Source organism: Rhipicephalus microplus, chromosome 2 (genome assembly GCF_043290135.1).
Source record: "Rhipicephalus microplus isolate Deutch F79 chromosome 2, USDA_Rmic, whole genome shotgun sequence".
Lineage (NCBI taxonomy): Eukaryota > Metazoa > Arthropoda > Arachnida > Ixodida > Ixodidae > Rhipicephalus > Rhipicephalus microplus.
In genome coordinates, this window is record NC_134701.1 from 156,225,024 (window position 1) to 156,236,088 (window position 11,065).

At 44.8% G+C, this 11,065-nt stretch overlaps 1 non-coding gene across 1 annotated transcript; it reads left to right on the top strand.

Moving 5' to 3' along the window:
- The first annotated feature begins 10,129 nt into the window (after positions 1 to 10,129).
- Positions 10,130 to 10,245, top strand: TRNAL-CAA (transfer RNA leucine (anticodon CAA)). The gene is made up of 2 exons: positions 10,130 to 10,167; positions 10,200 to 10,245. It is a non-coding gene; the product is annotated as a tRNA-Leu (tRNA).
- Positions 10,246 to 11,065: the final 820 nt, after the last annotated feature.

Genomic DNA, 11,065 nt, shown 5'->3' on the forward strand with positions numbered 1-11,065 from the left:
TAGAGCGGGTTCGGTGTGCTAAAGGAACTAACGGGAGCAACAAAGCGGCTGTTGTGTCAACGATAGGATTGTCTAACACATCTCCCTCGGGGCAAGGCGACTGGAAATGACGAAAAAAACGCGACAGCTGTTGCATAAAACAAAGGAAGTGTTACTGATTGTGCACTATGGGCCCCCAATAAGGTGCACATTGGGCACTAAATACTGAAGGTGAGTACCTAGAAAATAATATGCCACAGTTTGCGCGTAGGATTCCTCTCCTTGTACGAGGCACAACAGGAAGCGCAGGGCCAGTGGCAGGCAGCGTATTGATACAGAAGGGTAAGCAAAGCCTCCTTGGGAACGCTTCTGTCCTAACTCCGCACGAGAAACCAACTCAGTGCCACCGCACCAAAAGAAGGAAAACAAGGCAGACTGCAATGACCTCACAATGCGTAAAGGCGGCTGCTCCACGTGATAAAGGTAACAAATGCGACCGCAGAACACAATCTGCGCAAGGTACGTCCACTCAAGAAGCGGGAAGTCGAAATCCCGGGCGTTCTCACTTTTTTGTTTTGCTTCGTCGAGGGCGTTTGACAAAACGGAGTTACAAACACCGTAGTGGTTGTATAGAATTCGTAAAATGGGAAGAGCCACGGCCGGCTGAAGAAGAGATCTGGAGCTAAGCCTGGAGTTTGGACAGCCGATGAACAAATACCGGTATTTAGAGGGATTCTGTGTGGCACTTGAAATGTCACCATACTGAAAGAATAAACGCAGGCTATGTGAAAGACTATCTTCATCTGAAAGATACAGGGTGATGTCACCAGCAAAAGCTGTGACTTTACCGGCCCTGCTGCCTAGAAGCACAAGACTCCGGTATGTGAATCCGTTTCTAGAGCACGCGAAAGTAGCTCAAGGCTGAGGACAAATAGAACTAGAGACAATGGGCATCCCTGACGCACCCAACGTGTAATAAAAAAGGCAGTACTCTCCCAACCATCTAGAACTAGTGTGCTTTTTATACCAGAGTAGGTATGTCTAGCTAATTCCACAAAAGAACCAGGAAAACTAAGGGATGTCAGCACTTTAAAGATATATGTGTGCTCTAGTCGGTCAGATGCTTTTTCTTGGTTCAAACGCACAAGGAGACCACGCGCAGATCACGACAGAGTATAGGCTCTGATATCCCGGGTGGTAAAGAACAAGCTGTGTATTTCTCGTCCAGGCATAGATGAAGCCTGATGATGACCCACCAGTGTGTTCAACAGAGCCCTCAAACGTTGAACGATCACCATCGCGAATATATTATAGTCAACGTTAAGAAGCCTGATTGGTCTCCAATCTTCAGGACCTACAGAGGAAGCGTCAGCTCTTGAGATTAGTACAATACGATGATGTTGAAAACTTGATTGAACGACACCACCCTCGAAAGATCGCTGGATAACCGTGGTTAAGGCAGTACCAAGCTCATTCCAAAATAACATGTAAAATTCAACTGGAAAACCATCTGGCCAAGGGGCTGTCCCCAGTTGCATAGATTGTAGCGCTGCTTTTACCTCTTCGGCTGGTGGAGAGAAGTGCAGAGAATCAGTAGCTTGTTGGGGAACGCGAGGCAAACCACTAAGCATAGACTGTATTATATCACAGTTTGTCTGCATTGCCGAAAACTAAATCTATTTAAAATGTGCCAGAAAAAGATATTGATCACGCGTAGGAAGCGGCTGTGTAGGTGGTGTCTGCGTGGTCGTAAAAAATGGCAGCATATCCACGGAGTGAATGATGGATAGTGGGGCGAAACATCTATCCGTCCATTCGTTCTTGCTTCCATCCATCGATGCGAGCGTCTGTGTGGCCGCCCGTGCGCCCATCCGCCCGTCCGTGCGTGCGTCAGTTCGTGCGTCCGCGCGTTAATCTGTGCGTCCGTCCCTGATTTCGTCCATGCATCCGCTCTTGCGTCCGTCCATGCGTTCATCCGTCCGTGCAGCCATCGGCGCGTCCGTCCATGCATCTGTCTGTGTGTCCGCTCGTTCACCCATTCAACACTCCAAGTACCAACAACTCGCATCTTTTCATCATATATTCCTCACATAGAAGCACCGCCATCCAGCGGACATTCTAAGGACTGAACGAGAGGAAGCACACGCACACTTTCTTACGGCTTGCGCTTCGTGTCTACTTCCCACCTTTAATCACCTCGACTTCATGGTATATACTAGTTCGCTCTATTCATGGCACTGCGGCCCAATGCTCGCTAAACCTTTCTAAAACCTAGGAGGTTACGCCCAGCGAGTATAGCGTAGCAACCCTTTCTTGTCTTCTGTGCGTTTTTGAACAATAAAAGTTCGCAGCGTGCACGTTAACTAAAAGCCGAATTCTCCTGTCTCTCATTCCCCCTTACCAGCCATCGGCATGTACACTGAGCACTATCTTTTATTGTTCAACAACGCACAGAATAAATCTCTCTCCGGCACCACCTTGGAAGTCGAAATGTTATACTTGTTACACACTACTAATTTGGCTACGAGGGACGAAGGGGTGCCGCTATAAGGAGCTTCGCCCCAGAACAGGTGATTGTGACTGCCCAAAACACGATTGCCTCGCATAGCGCAGCACCTCAGGGTAGGCACAAGGTTTGTGCCTATACAACGCCATGCAGTCACCACCAGAGACGAGGCGGCAATAAACGCTGGAAGCGATCACGTAATTGATGTTGCCAAGTTCGCATCTGGGGAGACGGTGTTTCGGCCGCAAGGCGATGCGCAACTTCGCTGCAGTATCAGTCAGCTCCTCAGAAACACGACGACGAAATGGACGCCCTTCAACAGAGCAGTACAAGCGCCACTGCATTTTAAGCACATCCCAATCAAATGAATCAGACGCAGCGAGTGACACCCATATTTCACGGGACAAATTTGACTGAGAGCGCGCATCCGAAAAAGAAAATCGAATTTTTATTTCTAAGAGAATCGGATGATAGTCAAAAATATATATCTATCAAAACGTTTATTTGAAAAAGAAACAAGAAAAAATTGGCAGATTCCACGTAAAGTGGGAGGAAGGAGGGGGACGCAACAAAAGGGAGAAGGCAGGAAGGTTAACCAGAAAAACATCCGGTTGGCTACCCTACACTGGGGGATTAGGGAAGAGGACAAGAAAGATGAGAAAGAGGGAAGAGGGGAAAAGAAAAAAAGGGGGAGAGACCGACAGTAATTTCACTGCAGTGTGTAGAACTGTACCGCATGTCAGAGGCGTTCACACAAGCCTGTCTTTCTCAGGAAACACAGCAGGGCTTTCACTGCCTTGTGGGCTGTCGAGGCATGTGGGCGTGGCTGTAATAGCACCTGCAGAGAAAGAGGCCAATCATCTAGTCGCCGCATTGCGTTGACAAGTACTTGTCTATCTCAGGCAAATCGAGGACAGTGGCACAGCAGGTGTTCAATATCGAACACGTACAGTGGGAATCGATGATATGCGAAGCACGAATGAGGAAGGTTGATATATTATTTTAAAATGAGCACAACTTTACGAGGTGGATGTCAATTATGGCGTACACGACTTCCATGTCATGATTATCATGTTTGGATGTGTCGTTTACCTTCGTCATATATTCACGTCACGTGATTCCAAATTTATTACAAGTGTAGCTAGCAAAACGGCCGCGAGCACTCTATAAACGAGGTATGTTGTCATGTTCTTACACGACATGCATGTAAGGATTATCATGTTTGCACCAGTCTTATACCTTGTTCATTCATTGATGTCACGTAACGCCGAATTCGGTATTAGTGGAGCCAGCGAAACGGCCACGAGTGCATCATGAAGGGTCCAATATACTCCGACGTAACGTTGACGTGCGTGCAAGCTGGGCATAGCGACGCTATACGTTAACAACACGTGAGACTACAGTCTGACGCCAGGTGCGACAGGGCCGAGCAGCGTCCGTCGGCGCGGGCCGACGCCATCTTGCGCGAAATGAGACACGCTGCATTTGACACTCACTAAGTTACCCTCACAGCACTGCGTCTGCATCTTTTCGTGACGGTGGGACGCCGGACGCGCGGAAAAGCGCATGCGTCAAAGCAACGCAGCGTGGCACGCGCCTCCGAGTATATGGCAGGACCAGCGACCGGCGTGGCAACGCCGGCATGAGGCTGCGAAACAAACGCCGGCGCGCACGCGCGCCTTGTCACTTTGAAGTGCATTGTAGCCTTGACTGCGGCATGTAGTCATGTTGTCACATGGCATGCATCTCATTATTATCATGTTTGCACCAGTCACCTACCTTCGTCATCTATTTACGTCACGTAATACCAAATTTGGCATATGCTAAGCTAGCAAAACAGCCGCGATTGCATCATGAGTGTGGCATGTAGTCATGTTGTTACATGACACGCATGTCGTGATTGTCATGTTTGGATGTGTCATTTACCTATGTCGTCCATTCACGTACCGTAATACCAAATTTCGTGCATGTGACGCTAACGAAATGGCCCCGAGCGCATCATGAGCGTAGCATGTAGTCATGTTGTTACATGACATGCATGTCATGTTAATTATGATTGCACCAGTCTCATACTTTCGTCATCCATTTACATCCCGTACCGAATTCGGTATAAGTGAAGCTAGCGAAATGGCCGCCAGAGCATCATGAGCGTTGCATGTAATCGTGTTGTTACGTGACACGCATGTGATGATTTTCATGTTAGCGTGTGTCACTTGTGATCGCCATGCAATCATGTCCAGCTATACCAGTTTTGTAACGTGCCGTGTGAGCAAAACCACCGCAACTGCAGCGAGACCATGAAATCTAAAACATGACATTACGACATTCATGTCATGACTTTCATGTTATGACTAGTCAAATAAGCTCGCCATACAGTCATGTTATTCCATACCAAGTTTGATATCGATACCTTTATCCAAACAGCCAGGAGAGCTATAAGTCGTAGGCGGCTAGATAGATAGATAGATAGATAGATAGATAGATAGATAGATAGATAGATAGATAGATAGATAGATAGATAGATAGATAGATAGATAGATAGATAGATAGATAGATAGATAGATAGATAGATAGATAGATAGATAGATAGATAGATAGATAGATAGATAGATAGATAGATAGATAGATAGATAGATAGATAGATAGATAGATAGATAGATAGATAGATAGATAGATAGATAGATAGATAGATAGATACGCTGAAAGTCACCGAAGTTCGCTAAGAAATGCTTCGCATGCGTCTCTCATATTCATATGGTGGTTTTGGGACGTTCATCCCCCCAAATCAATCAAATGCTTCGCATTTAAAATGTTAAAGATTCAGAGTACCGTGTTTAGAAAAATTGGTTAAAGATTTAGAGCACTTGGTACTCCACTATGGGAGAGCATAAAGCCGTCCGGTGAAGTGTCGGAGGAATCACATCACAGCTCTGGTGACATGTGCACGTCCGAGTACTGGCTGTACATAGGCATGGCTGCACGAATAGGGTCGGGCGCTTCCAAAAACAATGCGATTACGCTACACATTAAAACCTCTACACACCCACTAGGATGAAGTCGCACGTGTTCTAGAATGCTCACGATTCTTCTTTTGGAGGTCACACAGCTTTTTCAAGCATTGTGTCGAAAACATCACTGCATTTTATCTTTTAGAACAAGAACGCATTGTGTCTAGCCTGTGCTTTCATTGCACTTTTTTTTGTCCACTATGTGCAACGTTTTTCATCTAGAATGCTGCCACGCTGTATGTGACCTGGAAGTATAAACAATGTATTGAGGAAATGAAGACTGCGACAAGGAACAACAAGCATTATCACGAGAGGAAGGCATCACGAGATCGGCGTTCGAGCACCACCATCTTCTTAGATCTGCGGCTATTTCAAATCTACCAACTGTCGTTTAGGCTCGCCCAATAAACTTCGTTACAACAACGATAACGATGACGACGACGACAACAACAATGGTAACAGCAAGAAAACGTTCCCGGTTCCAGCAGGACACACAAACATAGACGCTGAATATCAACACCTTCGCGCGATTCCCCAGAGAGCCGAGCGCCGATATAGTGGCAGCGTATGCGAGTATATAGAAGCACGAAAGGTTATCTCGGTGATGCGTAGACAATTTGATAACCTCTCACAGAAGAAATGGGGAGAGTTTTGTGAAATATTGTGCTCTTGTTCATCAGTCTCTGAAGTATGCCAATTATTTCGATCCAGTAACTCACACTCAGCCTTTCTGGGTGATAGTATTGATAACGAACTCGGTGAAAGAGATTATGGCTAGCGAATTCTGCCCTTTGTTAACACTATCAGCTGCTGAAGCAGTGCCCACAAACATGTTCATTTCAAACGAGCATGCTTTGAAGCGACTAATCAGAGATGTGCTTACGGACGAGCACTCATCCGTGGACATAAAATTGAGCCTAGCCGAACTGCGCTCTGCATTGCGTAAGATCCGGCAAAAAACTTCCCTAAAAGCCCAGATTATGTCACTTACAGCATTATGTGGAATCTGGAACTTTCAAGACATACTGCAACCCCTTGGTATATATAGTAACCGTAGAAAGAGTGCGCTGGTGCCACTTTCCTAGAAAGTCACCAAAGTAGTTCCAATTCTTAAATCCAGCAAGCTAGGAAATGAGCTGTCCGCATTTCGACCAGTAAGCCTAATCAACAGCGTTGGTGAAGCCAAGGAGAAAATGGTGCAAGGGTGACTACAGTGGTGGATATGAGTCAGTGAAAGGTTTCCTGAGCCATTATCGGGTTTTCGACCACGTTGTAGTGCTACAGACTCTGTTTTAGACCTTATCCCTCATGTGCACCATCAGAGGACATTCGGAAAAATGACCGTTGTAGCTTTTCTAGACATTAGGCGTGCTTTTAACTTAGTTAGCCACTTCACTCTCTGGCCTTTCGGTTGAGATCAAAACAGTTAGCCACGTGCACGTTTTATACAGGGTATATATTCTGGGAATAAAGATGACGCATATTTCATTGAACATCCCATCTTTTGACTGGTCGAACTGTATTCATGGGTATACAAGCACAGGCAGCAGTACACCACGAGGACTAAAAAAAATGGGTACCTCAAGGGAGTGTAATAATACTGTTTAGCATAGTAATGCATAAACTGCCTACTCTTTTACCATCATTAGTTCATATTTAGATATACGCAGGTCTGCCTCTGGTCATCAGGCCATGAATTCTAGGAAGTACATGATCTGCTGTGCAGAATATAACTCTGCGCTTTCTGTCAGAATGTGATATGGACGTTTCAGCAGAGAGATCTGCAGCGTTACCTTATACCAGAAGACGTCATGACTAGTTCAGTCTCTAGGTAAGCAGACTGTAGTGCCTGTTGTGCGGAAGCATCGTTTCCTTGGCATAACACTGGATGGCATGCTAACCTGGGTTCCACATATCTCTAACATTGCAGAGCGTGTTGATCGGACACTGAATGTTCTCCGATGTGTTACAGGGAGCAAGAAGTGTGGCACATCAGAAACACCCTGAAGGCTCATAGAGCTCTAGTTTGACAAGCCATCGCATATGCATTACCAGTTATGCAAAGCATGTCTGATACAAATGAACGTAAGCTAAACAGCATCGTGTCCAGCCGTCTTCAGTTTGCCTGGGTTCACCGCGATCAACTACAATAGCCTCGTAACCGCTGAAGTGAAAGAACCACCCATTCAACTTTTTCAAAATCAAAGTCAAACTCTGCCACCACTTCCCCAGTTTATCGCAAAGACGTTATGTTCATCCACTTCATGAAAAACTCGTTAAAGATTACAGCATATCGACGCAGTGAGTTATATTGAGTGGGGCGAAGCGTCCGTCAGCCCGTCCGTGCTTGCGTCCGTTCGCTCGTGCTTGCTTCCGTCAATCCGCGTGACCATCCATGCGTCCATCCATGCGTCCACTCGTCTGTCCATGCGTCCATTCATTAATCTCTCCATCGTCCATCCGTGCGTCCATCTAGTGAACACTCCAAGTACCGCCACCTTGATCCCTTGTGGCACATACTAGCTCCATGCATGCGTCCATTCATCCATCCGTATGCTAGTCTGTCAGTCCAACCATCCATGCGTCCATCTAGTGAACACTCCAGTACTGCCATCTCCTATCTCGCATCTCGGTAGCTACGTATGACAACGATGGAGGATGGACAAACCCACGCCTTAAGGAGCTTTGCCCCTAAAAAAACGGGCGAATTGATGACACCTTGCCAGCTTATGAGGCGATAGTTCAAAATAAAAACTTTACTCTTTGTGTCCAGGTATCAACTTTCCTCCTTCACAGCTTGTATCGGCTTTCGTCACTTTGGACATCAAAGAAATAGAGAAAAACGGGGATACCATAACTTGAAGCAAAATTTCTCACACTTCAACAAATCTACAATTATTGAGAACGTTTCACATTTGTTTTTACGGACGGGTCCACGATAGATAAAAGCTCGACTGCTGCTTTTCACATACCGTATATAAAATAGAATGAGATTTCTGGCATTCTCGAAAGATATCGTCTATAGCAGTGGAGCTTCTTGCAATAATGCAAGCATTAATGTTTATTGTTGAAAGTTAGCAACAGCACAACTAGGGAATATATTTGACTGCAAAGAAGTGCTAGAAATGATTAATGGATTTTAGTTTTATATAGATGATAGCATAACGTATTAAGTCTTAAAAGCAATTACCATCGTGTATCTGTATCTTGACATCTGTTTTCAGTGGCTTCCCAATCACGTCGGACTGATCACAAACGAAAGTGCAGACAAATTAATCACTGAAGCGCACAAAAAAATTTCACTTGACACCAGTACCCATTCCCTTCTCTTAAAACAAGAAGATTCTTTCCAAACGGCGCTTCAAATTGTCCAAGGACGCTTGGTTTGAACATACAAAGTCAATACTCTTGTATCAAACTGATCTGTTTCTCCGATTAATACCCAATCAATAAATAGATCGACCATTCTATTCACTATTCCACCGTTGGCGATAAAATGTCGCATACACACCTCACTTCTATACAACATAAAGAGAACTTCCCCGCACTGCGACAACTGTGGGGATACCGATGCATCAGTGGAACAGTGGAACACTAATGTTGTAGAAGTTCCATAATATAATGAACAACGCGCTCAATGAAGGAGTCGATTGAACCGCCTCAACTGACGACCACTTACAATCGGCCTGTGGCCACTTTCTGATGATGAAAGGCGTGCGCTCTTCGTTATATTTAATTAATTAACGGTCTTTAGTAGTTATTGCTCTTTGTCATTATTCATACGAGCTTCATCGGCGACGCAATCACGCTGTATGAATCGGGCTGTGCCCCATAAACTGTGCTCAAGCGTTGTACGCCCTATATTGTAATATGTACTATCTGCGTGAAATGAAACCCGAACATCGGCAAGCTTTCGCCATGGTATAGGACGCGCCCTCCAGTTATCACGATTTACAGGCTCGCGCGTGCGTTTAGGCAGCTCTGCGCATATATGCGTGCCTGTGCATGCATAGAAAAACAGCGCGCACAATACTATGACCAATGCGTGCCGCAGTTCGGGTTTTATTTGACACCGATAGTACAAAGTGTCTCTGGTTATATTTTTCCTTCTTTTATTGTTCTTGCTTTTTTCTTTGTATCTGTGTTTGTATATTGTGCACTACAACCATGATGTTGGGATATCCGGCTCTAACGTAGCGTATACTTTCCCATAACATTTCTTATATAAATAAAAATAACAAAAAGAATAAGAACGACAACAACAATAACGAAGTACACGAATTTAGAAGGTTCACCTACTTTGTGTTATCATCCCAGTGACTGTTTAATTCTATACATATAAAAACAGGAGCCCATGGGCAAGTTTCGTTTCACAAGCTTCGGTTTTGCATTTAAAATACTGCAAAATATCTATCCTCAAGAGGTTTTTTGAAGACAGCCAACTTTTCATATGGTCCCAGCATATATTTACATACCAAAAGAAATAGGATGACGCTGAGATAATAAATCTATGGCATGCCTGCAATGTATCTCGTACGTATTGTTTGTCTTTCGAAATTTGCCAAACGGAATTGAAATACTTCCATAAAACTGGGTCCCCAAATATGTCGCGAAACTTTGCTTCATAGCATTCAGTGTCAGGATGGCCGAGTGGTCTAAGGCGCCAGACTCAAGGCATTGCCTTGCCCTTGACGAGGGCTCGGGTATTCTGGTCCACGAATGTGGGCGTGGGTTCGAATCCCACTTCTGACACGCATTTTTTTTCGTGGAAACGCACATTGTTTCTTTTTTTTCTATAACTAGCACTAACAAGAACAGTAATTCGTTTTCTTTTAAATATATGTATACGTTCTAGCTGGAATTACATGAATCTGCTTAGTGCTTGGTGGAGAGGTGAACTGCTGTTCACTAGTCTATTAGCACTCTGATGGCCCCAGATATACAAATATGCTTTACGGTGGGTAAAAAAAAAGAGCGTAGAGCTCCACCCTCTCTTTTACTCCACCGCTCCCGTTGCCTTAACACAATACCAATCACCTCGCAAAACAAGTGATCGCGCGTATTGTGCCCGCAAAACGTTGCGTCTGAATTTAGACGCGCTATAATTATTTCCCAATAAAATTTCCGAGTTCCTTCTGGCGATAGTTTACGCGGCTTAAGCGCCAGTATGCCGGTATTGAATCCCGGCCACGGCGGTTGTATTTTTGATGGTGGCGAAATGCTAGACTCCCGTGTGCTTAAATTTAGATGCACTTCAAAGAACACCATGTAGTCGAAATTTCCGAAGCCCCTTTACTCTGGTATCTTTCATAATCATATCGTGGCTTGGAGATCAAAAACTCCAAACATTCAATGTATTATCGTCAGGTGAAAGTTATCAGGCAGCTAATGACTACCTTTGAATCGAATGAAAACAAACTTATGAAATATGATATAAGAAAAGACCATTGTAGTACACAAAAATTACTCGTGGTCCGTAAATATATATATAAAAAATCCAGTGTCTCTCAACTCGATGGTGTGAGCCATGTTCTTTTTGTCTCTGAGAGCAACTCGACCCAAGCTGACTGTG